Source organism: Uloborus diversus, chromosome 5, assembly GCF_026930045.1.
Source record: "Uloborus diversus isolate 005 chromosome 5, Udiv.v.3.1, whole genome shotgun sequence".
Lineage (NCBI taxonomy): Eukaryota > Metazoa > Arthropoda > Arachnida > Araneae > Uloboridae > Uloborus > Uloborus diversus.
Genome location: NC_072735.1, coordinates 155,371,825 through 155,390,571, shown reverse-complemented (window position 1 = coordinate 155,390,571; position 18,747 = coordinate 155,371,825).

The window sequence follows — 18,747 nt, the reverse complement described above, 5'->3', positions numbered from 1 at the left end:
ATAAAAAGTAACATTAAAATGAAAAAAACAAAAAAATATTGGAAAATTAAATTAAGCTATTTAGTAATCCGCCAAATCAAAACTATACAGTATTAGGTAGCAACTACATTACTGTAATTCAGCCAAAGATCAATTGAAATGTAAAATAATTGGCCAAATAAATGTATCAATTAATTAAAAAACAATAAAAGTTCCATCAAAATATCAAAAGAACAAACATTGGCGGCAGCAATTTTAGCAATAGAAAAAGTTTTCGCCAATTTCACAAGTCCCCGCAAAAAAATAATTCCCCCATGATTTTAACGTGAATATTAAATGGCAAGAAATATAATGCTGTCAAATTTTGTGACGCTAAAGGATTACATATAGATGCGTCACGATTAGAGATGAGAACAGTCGGAAGAAAAAAACGGAAAAAAAACCGTTTTTTTCCGAAGAAATAAATTTTCACTTCGGAAAAATTGAAAAGAATTTTTTTTTTCAACTTTTCAGGATTTTAATTGAAATTTTCATCAAAAAGTGATTAGAAATTTCTCACGCTTAAATTCTGATGCAATTTCCTCCCCCTTCCCGTTTTATGTTAAATACTGTCTAACGTTAATGCAAGTTGTTGTATGACAATATCATTTGCATATAGATCAAAAAATGTTTAATAATACTTCTTACAAAAAAGCTCAAACCAATAACCTTATAGTGAAGAATTTATTTTCTTTCTTCATAAAACAAACAAGCATAACTTTAATCACATAACTATGTTTCTGCTGACTGCGTACCAAATGTACAGGGTGCGGCTAAAAAAAAAAGCCCTTTGCAAGCAATTTTCCAAGAAACTTTATTAAAAATAAATAAACTAACAAAACACAAAAAAAATAATATGAGAACACCTTTAGCAATCATTAAATTTAATTGGTTTCAAATTAGCAGCCTTTTGCAGTAATACAGAGATGCAACTGCTTATTGAAATTTTCATTCAAGGGCACCAAGTCCTTTTATCAATCCTATTCCCTATAAAGCAATTTGTTTAGAGAGTTCAATTTTATGTGCAGTTTAGGGTAGATCTTTGACTCTAAAATACAGTGTAATAAATGCGAAAATGCGATTGAGGTCGAGCGAGTAGAGCGTCCACTCAAAAGATGATATCTTGTCAAAAACAATCCGCTTTGCACCACTCTTGTCATTTTGGCCATATGAATCGGTGTGGAGTTTAACTGAAAATGTCCAGTCTACAATGCTGAAGTGCTCTTAGGCCCACAGAAGTACAATAACTTCTAAAATGCCCTTCTGGTCAGTGGCGGATCCAGCCGATTGTTTTGGGAGGGGCCATCCGAAATTTTTGAGCAAACTCCCCAGGGCCGAATTTAGCTCCATGCCGCCCCTAGGCAAATTTGAAATCTGCCCCCCCCCCCCCCTCTAAAAGAAGCAAAATATCCTTGACTCAAAAAAACGTAAAAAAGTGTTCCCAGATTCAAACTGTCAAACTTATGAAACGTTTCACATTCTGAGGCTCCCCGATGAAATGATCACAGTGATCTCCCAAAAAAAAATTTTATTCGGCAAATACCATGATTGAAAAACATTTGACTTTCATAAGATCTGTGAAAGTAATCATTATTAAATTACAAGAAAAAATTGTCTCTGTGGAAAATGAAAGAGTATTAATATTTTACTTTCAAGAATAACAATTTAATTCAAAAAATGTGTATCATAATAGCAAATTTGCCGCCCCTGAAAAGTTAGCCGCCCTGGGCAGCTGCCTACTCTGCCTATTGGGAAATTGGGCCCTGATAACTCCCCAGAAATTTTATTTAAATGAAGTTTTAAAAACACAATTTTCGGAGTACCAAGACATTAGGTGAGGGTGTGGATTTATGAATCTCCCTCGAAAATGTTTCAAAATTTAAATTTCCGAGATTTTTGAAAATTAGGAAACTAGAAACACATTTTGCCTATTTTTGATGATGTACGGAGAAAGGTGAGGTTTCGGGCACTGCCCCCAAAATACTTTTTGAAAATAAAGCTTAGAAACCAAAATATTCTGTCATTATACATTGAGAAGTTAGAAGAGGAGGGGTGCTCTTCTAGCTCTTCAGCTGTCCAGCCTAAAAATGCACCTTTAGGTAACGTTTGCTTACATTTAAGGAAGCGTGAAGGTGCTTAGAATCCTTCCTTCCTGGAAATATTTTGTCTTTGAGGCCCTAAAAGTTCGACTTTTAACAATATTTATACATATTTTAGAAAGGGATGGAAGATTCGTGAGCTCCTCCAAAAAAACTCCTTTTAAAGCTATCATAACGATATAAACTAGGGAGGGAGGAGATCCTATCAAAACTCGTTTGTAATTGAAGTTCCAAAAAATTCATTACGTGGCTTTTAAGCAAGTTAAGTGATAAGGGCTGGATAAGCTAGTTTCCGTTGACATTTTTCCAAATAAAAGACTTAAAATTCAATTTTTTGCTACACTTCAAGGCATTTGTGAAAGGGCATGGGAAAAGGGGGTTCTCGTCCTAGTTTCGAAATTAAAGCCACAAAAACGAAAATTTAGGCTCTCTTTGATCTTGTGAACAATAGGTATACTCTGAGAACTGCAGCATTTAGAGATCGTCCAAGTGTCTGTAGTTGGAATAAAGAAATGATGTAAAAGATGGAGAAAAATTTTGGAAATAAAAGTTTTGTTTTGAGGATAGGGAAGTAATTTATCTCCCAATTAGGCCTATACTTCTTTTTCAGTATAATACGTGTTAAATTTTGTTATCTTCTCATAATATTTTTTTTCTTTTTTTTTCCTTAAAAAAATTCCTACAATCACAAGGCTTTGGGAGGGGCCATGGCCCCCATGACCCCCCTCCAGATCCGCCCCTGCTTCTGGTTCACTTTTTGATTCATTCTACGGCCCTCATCCACAAAAAATTCGGATTTTGGCGATATCTAACACTTTCTAAGGTGCTTGGAGTGTCTTGCAAGGGCGCTCGTATGCAAAATTTTAAGGGGGGGGGGCTCTGATATTTTCCCCATGGAAACCGACTTTAGTACAGATTAGAGCTCATAAAATTTGACATTTTTGATGACTAATTCATTAATGGCTGGAGAAAAAAATGTTTTTACATTTTTACAAAGAAAAAAGTATTAAAAGGAAGAGGAAGTTCTCATTTCCAAAAGGGGGTGGGGCTTGAGTCCCCACTCCCCCCCTATATGGGAGCCTATCAGGGACTGATCCAGAAATTTTTTAAAGGGGGGTCAAGTTTCAATGGTCAGCGTATTAAATTGTATAAAAAATCAGTTAAACAGTGGTACCCATCCCCCCAAAAGTGATGGCATACCCCCTCATATGCTTCGACTTCCCCCCCACCACCAAATGAAATCAAAACCCTTTCAATTACCTCCTCCCCCATAAATTTTTCAATGGTGTAACATGAGCCACGGATCATATTCCCCCCAAATTTTCACTAAAAAACATATTTCTTTAGGCAGACAGGCTGGTCACTTTACCGAGTTAAATAGTTGGATATATTTACATAAACATTTTATAGCACACAAAACATTGTGGTTTGAAATGGAAGAGTGCTCTGAATAAACTTTAAGCTCATTTAGAGGTGATTGTTCTTTTGAAAATGAACAAAAAACTCATAATAGCAGCAGCCCGGAAACTCAGTCATATCCTTTGGATTATGACGTACTAGGAAGAAAAACCTTACAGAACGAAACAAAAAAGGCTAGAATAAATCTCAGATACTATTTTTTCGGATCTAAAAGTTTGAAGTTTGAATACTAATCATAATAAAATTCTTGTCACAGGGAAGTCGGCTGACTCTTTGACCTCCCCTGAATCCGCCCTTGGAGCCTATGGTGTCTACAGACCAAATCCTATGGTTCTGAGGGATATGAACCGGTTGAACGGTAAATCAGTGAAAGGTATCTCTTCCAGCGTGGACTTGCGGGCTCGTCTCAAACGTTTCTGGCATCTTTCGAGTCATATGAATGCCTGAATTTTTGGAACTTGCAAAACTTCTGTTAGAGCTGTTTTTTCCCTTAGTCGCACTTTATGGGTCACAAATTCCCACAAACGACTGCTTTAGTGGAAACCCGAGGATTTCATTGAACTCACTTTTAGATGACCTGACGATTAACTGAAATCTTCCACTGTTTGTTTTTGTACACTTTCCGGACATCGATTATCATTTCCAAGCCACCTGAAACGGCATGCCGTTTCAAATACTGTTTGTCGAAGCACAACAAGCAAACGAACTGTCGTTCTGCTTGGTTAAACAACTTAAAAATAGCAGGTATTTATCTTAAAATTGTAAGAAAACCGAAAAACAATACATAAACTAGGTAATATATTGTAAATTATTTCCTAATAAAGTGAGAAACAAAAATAAATTAGGTACTCATTAAAATGAAATTACCTTTCTTCCATTCGATGATACAATTTTTGTCCGATATTTTTTTTTTTACCGCACCCTATATACTGCCGTGCTAAGCAAAAAAGGGGACTTTGCAGTTGGGCTCAAGCTGAGATATTGTATTTTAAAGTGTGGCTCTTCCATATTTTTGATTCATTCTTGATCAAATGACCCTAAAACATGTTATTTATTAAGTAAAATACGAAACAGAGAACAACTTGGTTTTAATAACTCAAATTTGTTCAAAAGGGCTGGCATGACTACTTTTACTACTGTGCTTAGCACGGCCGTATGAATAAACTTCAACTCCAATTTAATTTTGGTTCAGCTTAAGAAAAACCAATTTAGTTTTGATTTGGACTTAGACTGGATTGGAAAAAATCAAAACTCAATAACTTTCATTTTCAGATAGTAACATTGTATTTTTTTTTCCAAAAAAAAAAAAAAAAAAAATCAATCATGTTTGAAAGTCGAAAATTTCAGAAGTTTCAAAGGCAATCTAAAATAGAAAATGTAATTGTTATGATTAGACACACATTACCCAATATTATTGGTTGAGTGACGACTTGACTTATTTCTGAGTTTAACCATGAAAGCCCTCTACTCAGTTGTAAAACAAAAAGTTTTTTTCTTCTAATTAATCTTACCTTTATGTGTATTTCTGTCAAGCAGAAAAAGAAGATGTGTGGATAGCATATATTTTTTAATACTTAACCCTTTATATGTTACAAGAAACACAGAGCTATTAAGAAACTCAAATTTTATTCATAAAGAAATCAAATTTTCCAATTTTTCCCGAAAAAACCCGGTGAAAAAACCGGTTTTTTTCCACCACTTCAAAATTTCCGGAAATTTTACATCTCTAGTCACGATGCATTTCAAATCTTGATGATTATTTTTCATTTTATTTGTTGACCCCATGATTGGTTTTTTGGTTTCAATAAAATCAAAATGAAGCTTTTATTGCTGTCAAATATAGTTTGTTCAGCGGATTTTTTAAATATTTTACTGCAAATTTTATTGTTGTTTCGTGGGATCTAACTTATTTATTTGTCAAAACAGTATGTTATTTATTCTTTTTCGTGGATTTTTAATCAAAACAAAGTAAAATAATTCGCCGAATAAAAAACGAGCTATTAAAATAATATGAGAAATCTCTTTAAAATATTCAGGCCGAGGAGTCAGTCACCTTTCTCACCTTTAGTCACTTTTTGAAAATTTGGTTACTTTTAGTCACCTTTTGCAACTTTTGTCACCTTTCTCACCTTTTTTGAAATGCGTCTTAGGATTTTTTTTTAAATAATTAAATCTTTGAAAAGTATCTGAATGGTAGCTTTAACAGTGAAATTAATTTAAAAAATAGCCTTAAATATGCCCCCCCCCCACCTTGTTGTTGTTTAAGAAAAATAGCTATGCTATCGGGAAATCGGGGAATTTTTTTATCGCTTGCAATTCCACCCTATGAGCAGAACCAGTCTTTCTATCCCGTCTACAGATGAACTTGCTCCTTATTTTCGGGAATGTATGTTAAAAGAAGCATGTTTATCCTATTATACTTTGAGCTTTGATGAAACTACCAATGTCAAAGACAAAAAAGAGCTGCAACGAACAACAAAATATTGGTCTGAAAGCCAATGTTGCATCACAACAAGGTATCTCAAAACTTTCTTCTTGGGCAAGGCAGTTGGTGAAATTTCGATTGAGAAGCTATGTGAAGCACTTACCCAGAGTAATTATCCATGAATAAATGTCTCATGCTTTCCTTTGGATGGTCCTTATGTTAATAAAAAGGTTTTTAGGTTGTTTGACACTATTATCCTTGAGACACGAGAAAAAAGCCTAATAAATATTGGTACTTGCAGTATTCATACAATGCATGATGCGTATGTCAAAGCATTGCAGTATTTAGGTGAAGAAGCATCTGAACTTCTTCTTAGTACTTATAGCTATTTTGATGGTTGACCTTCCCGTTATGAGGACTTCGAAGAAGTGCAAGCTCAACTAAATATACCTCATCACAAGTTCCTGAAACACACAACTACCCATTGTCTTACTCTTGGACCTGCAGCAAACAGACTTACTGGAACAGTGGGATGCTCTTCAGTATTATTTTTTTTTTTAAACATGTGACTTTGAAAAAGAATTCAGCTATGCAATGCAGGTCATACAAAGTTGTTGCAAATGTTTTAAAAAGATCTTCTATAAAAGCAGAGCTGCGTTTTATCTTTTCATCTGCTGATTTGTTTATGCAGTTCACGAAACGCTTTCAATGCCAAGCGCCTATGATGCACAAATTGTACCAAGAAATAGAGACCGTTGTTCAAACTTTTATGGCTCGAGTTATAAAAGCCTCTGTCATAAAGAAAGTTGATTTTTCAAACGTAGACACGGATAAACTGTTTGCAGTTGGTAGCAGACTACCTCTTGAAGATCTCGTTGTTAGTGGATAGGTGACAGATGAACTGTCAAAACTGAAAGAAAATGAAAAAATTATGTTTTTAAGAGGTGTTAAAAAGTATTGTGTGACTGCATGCAAGTATGTAATAGAAAAAAGTTGCATATCAAACATAGTACAGTAAAAATAGGGGTCGAACCCAAACATCAAAAAAAAAAAAAAAAAGCTAAACCTGGTGCAAATTGTTTATTACCCTCCCAATAAGAACAGGTAAAAAGTCCCACCCCATTGTGCGTCGGGTTTTAGAATGGGAGGCATCTAAAAATTGCTGTTTTGGGTATTTTTCCAGAATTTTTAGAGTAAATTTAAAGTGAGAATATTATGTTTTACTAAATTTAAAAGCATGACATTAAAGGTGTTTGACCCCAAGAGGGATGACATAACCCACCAATGCTACAGAGCCCCCCTGTCCCCGTAACACGAAGCAGTACCCCTAAATCCCCCTCCATACATTTCATATGGAAACATTATTTTATGCTAAGTTAAAGTTAGAAATCGAGTGTGTCCATCTTCCAAGATCGATGGTGCACCTCCTCTCAAAGCAACAGCACCCCCCCCCCTCCGCCAAATAAAATAAATCCTCACCCCCCCCCCCTTATTTGAACCTTAGTAAAAAATCGAACCTTAGTAAAAAATTTAACTTAAAATGAGTGGTACTGCTCATGATGGAGTCGACTATTTTCTTCATGTTTTAGCTTAACATCACACTCAAACTTCTATCAATCGGCTTCTTTCTGGTCTAGAAACCATCCAACGCCTAAGTGCTGATGGATCCTGTGTCAAACCTATTGCACCGCCACCCCCTTTAACTATTGCATTATTTTGTTGGTTGTGCTTGGTCAATACTGATTGCTGAGAATAATCTATTGGATTTTCTTATCTTAAACTGTCCAGAAATAAATGTAGTTCTGGTAGTTCAATCTCTCCATCATAAAGATCTTATTAAATGGGACTAGCTTACTACCCGGCTTTGCCCGGGTGCTTTTTAATGCAACATATCTTTTGGACAATCAATGGAATGAATTACTTCCAAATGAGCGTAAAAAAATACATTCACAACGCTTTCTTGGCTTAAAACTTCAAAATACTTTAAATAACACAGAAAGTCAAGCATTTGCCGAAAAGGTAGCATCAACTTAAAGCAAAAAAGTGTGAGGAATATTGTTTGGGCTCTGTAGTGTCCACTGGTACGTTGTCTGAGGTTGAATCAGACGGCCAGTACGCAAATTGTCTTCATGGCAAAGACAAATGATTGTCTTTTGCACATCGTGTGGGACAACCTTTTATGTGATGCTTTGAAAGAAAAGCGTTGTGCCGCCTTTGTAGGTTTTGTTTTCCCCAATACATCAAAAAATGCAACAGTACTTATCACATGCATTTTATTCAGAAATAAATCATTGAATGTTTCCTTAGAAAGAGTCGTGAGCTTACCAAAAAATAAAAGTCAATCCCTATAGCAGGCACAAATATGTACAAAATAGTCTTCTTGGACACGGTTACAATATTTTCAGATTAATTTAAAATCATCCTCAATGTCCAAAAGCTAAACAAATAGTCCACCGTACAGAAAATAAATTCAGTCAGTGTTGTTAACAGATGATAACACTCCGTTTTACAAAAATTTTTTGCGGTGTTTTTTAAGAATGAAGGTATCAAGTGATAGGTTATTTTGTATGTTTTCAGGCAAGCACATTTGGCAGAAAAAGTTTGCTTAGTATAAAAAAAAACTTTACCAAATGTGTCTGCTCGCTCTTGCCATGGTGATTTAGTGCCATGCCATAGAGTAAAATTGGATGAGTGTAACTTGCCTAAAAAGACGCACGTCGGCTACATTTTATTTTCTTATATTGACGTCAAATTTCTATTTTCGTACGTGAAAATAATAGTTAGACAGTAATATTAATGTCTTGTAAAGATTTAAAATTTGTCAAGATTTAAGTTCTAGTTCAAATTTTTAAGATCTAATACTTGCCGTAAATGTTATACATGATATCACTGATGCAGGTAGAGAGAACACATATTTAAGTTTGTTGCTTTAGAGAGAGTATTCCTTAGAGAGCATCAAAATTTTAATTTAGAGGGATGCAATCGTCGTGAGAGGTGGGAATGGGTCAACTGACTACATTACAGTCATTATTTTAAGGTATGTAAAACATTAAAAATGGAAGTAGGTGGACGTGAAGTTATTGAACGAACTATTTCAAAACCGTCAATTAAACTGTGTTAGAGAGAAAAAAGTAGGCGTGTGCCTTTTTGGTCATTATCCGTGCTAGATTTTGTTTTTTAATTATTTGCAGGCCGTGAAATTTTTTGAAAAATAAATGTCTTGTTTTGTACTTACAACTGTATAATAGACAAATCTTTTGTTTACATTTTACAGCATCTTGTTGCATATTTTGTTCTTCTTATCCACAGCTTAAAAGCAATCGAAATGTATTTCACGTTTCGAAACGTAGTTTAAAAATTAAAAACTTAAATGATTCACATTTTTCTAATCTATAAATTTAAATCAAAACTTTCTCCTAAATATTGTTCTTAATCCCCCTCCCAGCAGCAAGAAGAATTACATTTGTAAATGAAACCAACCTTGATCAAGTAACATAAAGCTATCTATATCGAAAATAGTTATATCTCACATACATTTACAGCACTTAACCGTCCAATGTGATTACACGTGAGATACGAAGTGTTTTCTCCTTATCCCTATACTGTGTTTAAGAGAGTTTAAGCTATTATAGCGATAATTTTCCATTCATATCTCACAGCACTTCTTCAATGACGGTTGAAATGCTTAATGGTAGCTACAAACTTCCAATATTTTTCGATTGCTTACAATAGCAGTTATCGACCTTAGCTTTTCAATTGGGAATGCAGCTTTTTCCAACTTATTTCACGATGAAAAAAAAACTTCATATTGTGAAGTAATATTTCATCATGCCTTTAAATAGTAATTTATGTGTGTCAAAAGTTGCATCATACCTGCTAACAGATATAAAACTATTGCTAGTCTGCGAAGATGCTTCATCAGATGTACTATTACTCGAGCATTAAGGTAATATAAAATTTCAAATGAAGACATTTGTTTATATAAAAAACGTAGCATTTTTTTGCAGTTTAAAACAATTCAAATATAAATTAATATTTATTTGCATTTTTTCCAAACTTAAAATTCCAACCCTCCCAAAGTGTATGAATTCCAGTGAATTATATTTCCGTGTGGTTTTGCGGGGGAAAAAGGTTTACAACCTTTAATTTTAGCAGATATTGGCAATCCTAGCATGGTAGCTTATTTGCATGTAAGAAATGTCATGACCATCCCCCTCCCCCTTGAAAAACAAATTCCAGATACGCTACTAAGCACAAATATTATTATTTTGCAATTTATTTGCGAAATTAGCATTTTTTACTCTTGTTCTTTGTTAGAATTCAGCTATTCAACTTAGTTGAACCGAATTAGGTAAAGATCCGACGTAAACCATGGACGTATAAAGAACATATGCAGATTGGTTTTAAGCACCATCCAACATTAAATTGTTGAAGCTTGTACATGGATAATGAATGAATTATTGATACCGAGCTGGTTTTGATATTTTCTGGGCTGTTCATGTTTGAAATACTAATCTATAATTTCGTTCTACCATTACTGCAACGGAAATACCAAAAGAAAGCATACAAAGTAGGTAGAACCGTCGAAGACCGCAATGCATTCCTGCTTTTCAGGATGCTATTCAAAAATCGCTTAACAGCAGCATTTTGATTTCGTTCGGTTTTCTTGCCAAACATGCTTTACTGCAGTCGCGAATCGGCATTATCGACCAACGTTGAGAATACGTTTAGTTTTGAGTAGATTTAAAATATTTCCTGGTGGTTATAAGTTGCAAATCATTTTTATTAGCTTGGAATTAAAGTTCCTAAATTTAACGATAGTAGTTAATCTTTGAAGAAACTTCATCTAGGGCAGTTTATTACGGGCTTTTCGTTAAGACTAAATTAATAACTATACACAAATTCGTTCGTGTAGAAAAGAGTAATTTTATGACTCAAAATATGAATTTAGACCTTTTTGGGTCTTTTTAAAATTTAAAAAACCAGCCTATATGAACTCCTGAGCAACAATTTACCTTTGTGCTAAATTTGGAAGAAATCCGACGAAAACTGGATTTGTAGAAGGAACATACATTCCCACACACCCACAAACATACATGTTCTTTGATAGCCTGGAACGACTTCTATTTAACCGAATTAGGTTATTGGTTATAGTTGAACTAAATTACTTAAAGATTCAACGTAAATCGAGGAATAGTATACAGAAAATTTACACATTTCAAATTGATTTCGTAAGGATCATATAAATGAAATGGATGTGGTTTTAATAAAAGTATTCTAATGCTGAAACAGTCGAAGATAGTTCATCCCAATCTTGAATGTAATATACCTTACTAATGTTTGTATTTTCTCTGCTATTAACGTGGAAAACACTGATAAAAAAATTACACGCAACTCTTGCTGTTGTGGATTTTTTTAATTAAACGATATTAACCATTTCAATTTAACGGTAGCATTCAAATTAAGTAGAACCATGGGTAGCATCAATGGATCCCTGGGGCTACGAAACGATGTACAGCAAAGTTTCGTACATTTACGGCTCTCTTACCAAGCATGCGTTTCGCTGGTCGCTGAAAGACATTAACGGCCTTTGTCTATGATACTTTTTGTGTTGATTGCGTTTAAAATATTTCCCGGTAGTTATAAGTTGCAAATCATTTTTATTAGCTTGGAATCAAAGTTCCTAAATTTAACGATAGTAGTTAATCTTTGAAGAAACTTCATCTAGGGCAGTTTTTTACGGGCTTTTCATTTAGACTAAATTAATAACTATACAAAAATTCGTTCGTGTAGAAAAGAGTAGTTTTATGACTCAAAATATGAATTTAGACCTCTTCGGGTCTTTTTAAAATTCCAAAAACCCGCTTATATGAATTCCTGAGTAACAATTTACCTGTGTGCCAAATTTGGAAGAAATCCGACGAAAACTGTGGATTTGTATAAGAAACATACACATATACCCACACACCCACAAACATACATCCATTTATATATATATAGATTGACAACCGACGTGCGTAACTTAAAGCCACAAACCTCTAAAACATTTGTTGATTACCATGAAAACACATTAAAACCTTACGCTTGCAAAGATATTGAGATTTTCCAATGCCAGAGAATTGATTTTATTTGGGACAAATATGTTACACCAACGGTTAAATGTCGAACTAGAGAGAAGTGGGGAGCAGGAATAAGAAGAAAAGTTCTTTCACATGGTACTTTACCTAAAAATTGACAAGGATTTTGTGACAGTGCGATAGGAATCACACTGCCACACTTTTAATATCCGTATATTCCTGCCATCCCTGAATCTATTTTTCAAGTTTTCATACAACGCTAGCCCCTTCGAAGATGATAGTTTTTCACCCTTCTTTCTCCCGCGCCAACTAGGTTCATTGACCGCGCATGATTACACCCCATTACACTCAGAGAGGGGTCCCTGCCTAATCTGCCGTTACAAATATGCGCCGCTGTCAGAGGACATTACACCATTTCCCTTTACATACAAAATATATAATTTAGCCCAATTTTAACTTTGGCTTTGATTTTTATCATGGATGGCAGATGTTTAAAAGAAATTGAACCAAGGAGATCTGGAACTCTTTCTTAACGCGTACTAATCTCCAACATGTTTGAATCGAGAGGGAACATGTCAGGAATTTACTTTATGAGGGCAATGCTATGTTTACCCTTGTGTAGCAGTATGAGCGGGGTTTGCCTAAAAAGGAAGGTTATATAGGGAAACCCCCAACGATTTCTGCAGTTTTTGAAAAAGTTCCGTTCGTTAGACAAGAGTGTCGACGCGTTAACGACCCGGGGCTGGACTTGCTGTCCACGCCCGGGTATAAAAGGAATATAATGCAGTCATATCTTCTGTATACTTATATGTAGTTTAGTATAGTTTTCGATGTTTCTAGTTTTGTGAACGTCTTATCTTCAATCTCATTTATACACTGCTCAAAACAATAAGGGGAGCACATGGTTTTAACAAAATTACGCAAAGATGCATATTAATAAGTAACATACAATGAATAATCCATAATTTAAATCCTACCAGAAAACGGAAGAAGAAAACTTTATATGCAAATCATAGTTCATGACGTCAAAAACCAGAAAAAGGAGATAAGGGCAGAAATCGGGATGTTGTAGAAAAGTCTGTTTTATTGCCGTAACTGTGGAATTTGATTACGCAGTATTTTTTCTTAGACAAGGTTAATTGAGGTTGTCTCAACAATGTGATTTACCGGAATCCATGACATGGCGTGTCATAGGCAAACTGGAATCTGGGCAAACATAACGTAGTATCGCAGACACTGTTGGAGTCTCCAGAAGTGTTGTTGCAAGGCTGTAGAATCGATTCCAAGAGACAGGAAATGTTAGACGTCGACGAGGGCAAGGTCGGGCACAAGCCAGTACAGCAACTGATGACCGGTATATACTGTTAACAGCCCGTCCAAACAGAACAGAGAATGCTACACAGCTGCAAAGACAGTTGCTCTTGGCAACAGGACGAAGGATGTCAAGCCAAGCAGTACGTAATTGGCTTCATGAGGGAGGGCACTATGCACATAGGTCAATGGTCTGCATTCCGTTGACCCCACGCCATCGTGCGAACCGAAGAAGATGGGCTGCTGAACATCGAGATTGGGAGCAACATGATTGGAGCCAAGTGTTATTTACAGATGAGTCCCAAATCAGTCTGGAGTGCGACATCCGACGTGTTCTGGTATGGAGGTACGGGGTCACTCGAAATGACCCGGCATTCATTCGTGAAAGGTCACAATACAGATGAGTTGGTTGGATGGTATGGGGTGGAATCAGCATAGGCGGACGTACGGACCTGCATATCTTTCGGAATGGCACTTTGACGGTCCAAAGGTATGCAGACGAGATACTGTGACGTTATGTCATCCCTTACGCTGGAGCCATTGGAAATTCCTTTGTTTTCCAGGATGATATTGCCCGACCGCATAGAGATCATCTGGTGGAGAACATGTTTCAAACTGAAACAATACAGTGTATGGATTGGCCAGCGTGCTCTCCTGACCTGAATCCAGTCGAGCATGTTTGGGACATGCTCAGAGGACGAATTCTGCGCGACCAAAGCCGCCTGTTACTGTTCGAGACTTGGAGATTTCACTTCTTGAGGAGTGGAACAGTATTCTCCACAGTCAGATCAAAAACCTCATCGCACCCATAGTAAACAGGTGTGCAGCAGTCTTAGCTGTTCGAGGAGACCATACTCCCTATTAAAACTTATGCATCATGTCTAAACAGTATATTTTTTCATCGTTTTCATATAGCCAAATTGTTGCCCTAGATAATCTATTCATGTTTTTGTCCATATTTTCCAAGAACTAAAGCGTAATTCCATTTTTTTTACCTTTTTTTTCTGTATTGCGCATTGATACGTGTGTACTATCCATTGTTTGCCAATATGTGGCTGTCTCGCACGGTTTTCTTCACATTTTTGATTGCTCCCCTAATTGTTTTGAGCAGTGTACATATAAGAATTTAATTATGTTTGTGAAGAACCAAAGATTACCGACCAGATATATCCAGAAAAAATAGTCTGTTCCATTATAAGAACTGTCCAGAGAACAATCAATGAAGACTACCAATAGTACAGTAAAATTAGGCCAAAAAATGGCCAAACCCAAACATCCAAAAAAAAAAAAAAAAAAAAGGTGAAACCTGTTGCAAATTACTTCTTACCCTTCCAGCAAGAAGGGGTAAAAAGTCCCAGCACTTTGAGCGTCGGGTTTTGGGGGGAAGGGGGGGGGGGCGAAATAATCCTCTATTTAAATAAAAATAATTTCTATTACTTTAAAAAAAATCTCAAACCTCGCAGAAACCACTCTTTAATAGTAAAATAATAAATTCTCACAGAAAAAAAATCTAATTAACAGGGTGCACAGGCGGGGGGGGGGGAAGGGGGGGGGGTCCATGGAGCAGCTTTGCGTCATTGGAATTTTTAAGGCAGTTTTTTCAAGGGGTATTTCTTTCTTTTTTAAGGACTTTTATCCTGGATGGGTGCTCCGTCACATTTAAGGGATGCGCCATCGCTTTGAGGGGGGGGGGGGAACCCTGAATTTATTCTAAAATCGACTATTGCAGTGAAGTTTACGAAAAAATTTCCCTGACTTAAACTTTTCCGAAGTACAAAATGCCTTACAATGATATGGTAATGCCAGAATGATAATTCTAAAAGATCTAAGCGAGCTCAGTAACCAAATTATTTGTGACTGGAGTTACTAAAATGTTTAGAGCGCTGGAAAACAAAATTCCTGTGCAGCATAAAAAAAGTCCAAATTGACCGAAGTTTCTCTACTTCTTCTTGATTAACTTACTTCAACTTTTCTACAATCTTTTGCCATCACCGTAAGGGTGGGACAAACCGGAATTGCCAATAGTGAGACGGGCAATGCTGCAATTCTGCACCCTCTAAGTTGGTGGGGGCTCTCATTTGCAAACACCAAGCTACCTCTCTTTTACGCAGTTGGTTATGTGAATTATGCTAAATATGCGGACATGTACTTGCAACACTATCTGAAACGTTTGAGTACATTATGCGATAAAAAAAGAATTGATCGCATCAAACATCAGCTATCCAACGATCTAACGCAGTGACAAATTTAGGTGGTCTAGAACCTGTAGTGATTCAACGATAGAATAAGTCTTGATAAGAGCAATGAGCAATACAACAATAGAATGCTAAATATTTACACCTTTTTGTCTCTAAGTTTGGAAATCACAATCCGTTTCTAAAGCCCCCAGAAGTTTCTTCCCTCTCAAGTTGGTAGTGGTATTGCTCGCTGATGATAAGGTGAATTGCGATGAGATCTTTAACGTGCGGGTAGTAACATCAAAGGAAATTGAAGGCAAACTATTTTGTGGCATTTCTTTGTAAAGGAGGTAAGCAGTTATGTCTTTAGCTTCTGTTACGGGAGTAGTTACTATCTGTAAAGATGTGTAAGCCCAAACCATCTTTTACACCGAATGGTATGAACAGTAAAGTTGGAATAACAAATTGCTAAAAACTTCTGGTACGAGTTATGCACTGATCCTCCATCAGTATTCGATGAATCTGATTTCAGAAGGAAAGAAATCCTGTATCGTTAAAGTGCTATTATCTGAAGCAAAAGGTTCATCCAACATCACAGAACGAACAGCTGGTGTCATATATGAGGCAGTGAGAAGCAAAGGGATGTAAGTGAACATTTTCAAGTTTTGAATAAAACGTGTTTAAAGATAAGATCCTAGGTAAACTTTCATTGATTTTCTTTTCTAAATCATGCTGTATAGAAGCAACTACCAGGTCTACTAGTACCATTTCTTGCCCCAAGATAGAGGAGAGGTTCAGCAACCATTTGTACTGGTTATCTCCAAATTTTTAATATTGCCACTTACATCCCTTTGCTTCTCACTGCCTCATATGTAATGGATGGAAGATACCTGCTTGATCATATTTTTGGTAATGATATGTAAGCTTCAAGGAAATATGCCAGCAATGCAGTGTATAAGTCACTTGTAAGTATGGGAAAGCTAGTGCCATTTTTGATGGGTGCAAAGAAAGCACCACAAAAATATAATCTGCATCCTATTACAACAGCCAAGTCTTCTGCTCTAGAAGACTTTCTGCGTCTCAGATCTTGTGCTTGCTCTGAGGTGTTCATTGGATATAGTGAATGTTTGAAAAGTCTGAAAGTGAACTGAAGTTCTCAATTATATGCACAAACTGTGTTACACATAGCTGCAACAAGAACGATTTTGCTGAGAATCTAGATTCCAAAAAACATCTTGATAACGAAGACTTTTTGTTACACGCTTAGGAGAAATCATTTGAAAGCAAAAAACAGTTGAGCGTAATTTTTCTTGCTATTTAATCAAATGTGCACCATCAGAGGGGATGGGGGGGAAGGATAATATTTTAGTATATAATTTCGTTTAGGGACCTGAGCTACTGTTCTTATGGGGTGGACAGTCCTGATTTAATACATTTTAGATTTGCATGAAATAATACTTCTACTTTAAATAAAAGGTAGGGGGGTGAGGATTTATTTTATTTGGCAGAGGGGGGGGGGTGTTGTAGCTTTGAGAGGAGGTGCACCATCGCTCTTGGAGGATGGGCACACTTAATTTATAACTTTAACTTATCATAAAATAATGTTTCCATATGAAATATATGGAGGGGGGTTCGGGGGTACTGCTTCGTTTTACGGGGATAGGGGGGCTCTGTAGCATTGGTGGGTTATGTCATCTCTCTTGGGGGGTCAAACACCTTTAATTTCATGCTTTTAAATTTAGTATAACATAATATTCTCACTTTAAATTTACTCTAAAAATTATGGAAAATACCCAAAATAGCAATTTTTAGATGCCCCCCATTCCAAAACCCGACGCACAATGGGGTGGGACTTTTTACCTGTTCTTATTGTGAGAGTAATAAACAATTTGCACCAGGTTTAGCTTTTTTTTTGGATGTTTGGGTCCGACCCCTATTTTTACTGTACTGCAACAAGAAGCACCCTGAATTTCCATATTCAACTTTATTAGGAGAACTGTGTTAAAATTCCGAATCAGCGAATCACATGGACTCCTACAAATAAGACAACCACTACAATAATGTTGTAAACCCTGCGAATATTCACCAGTGCAATAGCGGGCCCGCTCATCATTTAACGTGAGTAATTTGAATTAAATTTTATAAGGTACCTTATAATTGCATATATTTAAAGTTCTATCTTTATTTATATTAATTCATGACAAATGAAAGATAAATGATAAGAATGTTATAAATCAGATTTTTGATACATTTGAACTGTTTTCAATAGTTTATATTTTCGAGCGGCCATACCTGCAATGTGTACAACCACTATACGATTTCAGAATATAATATATCATCATGGCTAATAATACTGTAATATAAGTCTATATTCAAATTAAATATTTGTCTGTAATTTATGCTTCATGTGTTATTTTAGTGCATGTAGTAATTCTTTGAAAATCAACCAATCTATTATTGCAGCAAAAAAAGAAGGTCTCAAATCATATATATTTATTTTTGCATTTTATGATCCAATCAATTCAGTAGAAGTGGAAGACTTCATATAACTTTCCTCAACCATTCTATTACACGGCAGCTCACCATTACAGATTTTTAAGAATTTCAACTAACAAAGAAGGGTTCTTTGCTCTGTTAGATTCCTTAGCTGTAAGTACCATAACAACTGTGCAGGTTCTAACCACTTTAGGTAAAGACATTAAAGGAAATAGTACTGCAGGACTATTGCATTTGCATTGTTGATACAGATGTCTTAGTTTTAGCAATATCTTACTTTTTTCCCTTGTCAACATCAGGGGCGAATGGGGCCGGAGGGCAGCCGGGCATTTGCCTGGTGTGCCGCTTCTGTTTGGGCCGCATTGAAATTTATAATTGCATAGTATAAAAATAAATTCATGCTTTTCATCCTTTTTGTTCATTTAAATTTCTATGGAAATTTCATTATTCCAATTTATTAATAAAGAAAGAAAATTTTACAATTTATGTGAGAAGTAAGATGTTTTCTGTGTGTCTGAAAAATTCATCGGCCGATAAGATAACTTTCTTGCATAGCTGCCTCTTGTTATAGTGCCTAGAAAGAGGCACTTTCTCTCGTTCGTAAGATATGGAGTTAATGAACACGTCAGAGAGACATCGGCTGATGTCAACCTGGGGGAAGCATTATCCCTAACCAGGGACGTTTTCAGGGGGGGGGGGAAGGCAGGTGCAGCACTTTCTATCCC